The sequence below is a fragment of the Saprolegnia diclina genome (assembly GCF_000281045.1).
Source record: "Saprolegnia diclina VS20 unplaced genomic scaffold supercont1.26, whole genome shotgun sequence".
In the NCBI taxonomy this organism is placed as follows: domain Eukaryota; phylum Oomycota; class Saprolegniomycetes; order Saprolegniales; family Saprolegniaceae; genus Saprolegnia; species Saprolegnia diclina.
The window spans coordinates 256,568-257,286 of record NW_008246093.1 but is presented as its reverse complement, the minus strand read 5'-3'; positions in this window follow the sequence as shown (position 1 = coordinate 257,286).

The following is a 719-nucleotide window of genomic DNA, read 5'->3' as shown; positions in this document are numbered from 1 at the left end:
CATTAATTTAAATCAATGGGACTGGTAGAAACTATGACACTGGACGCGTAAAATCCACAACTCAATAAAACCTCGATGATAAATCCAAACGAAAAGAGGTCGTTCACCATACGCCACTGGCTTGGGTCGTCGGGTCGGCCATGTTGCGCTTGGGCCGGAGGAACGCCGGGATGCCCCACTTGCTGGTTTCGACTTGCTTGGCCATGCCGTCTCGCACCATCTGCCGCACGAGCTCGCGCAAGACTTGAGCGAGCGCCTATGCATGTTGGCCTCAGTATCCATGATAGCGATAGAGACGGCATACCGCGAGCAAAAAGGCCGCGAGTGTCGTACGCAGACGGCCAAGCGCAGGGACCAAAGGGATTCACTTCATTGCTATTTGGGGATTACGTGTTCTCCTACTGGCGGGTGTGTATCGTCGCCACCCCGTCTCTACGTGCCTAGTCGCACCTTGTCGGGACTTCAAAGGGGTGTGCGATTAGCTACCGGCCGTCGGAAAAATGTGATCCTGTTGGCTGTCTACACCACCGGGACGAAAAGGTAGTCGACCAATCGATCGTCGCATCTGCATCCTGGACTTCGTTGGGACGGCTGATCTTGTTGTTGAACTTGACGATGAGGTGGTCGTCGACGTCGTCACGTTGGGCCCAGCGGACCACACCGTCGTCGCACCGCACTCGCCACGAGTACTTGGCGTGCCCAAGGCGATCGCGGCCGCG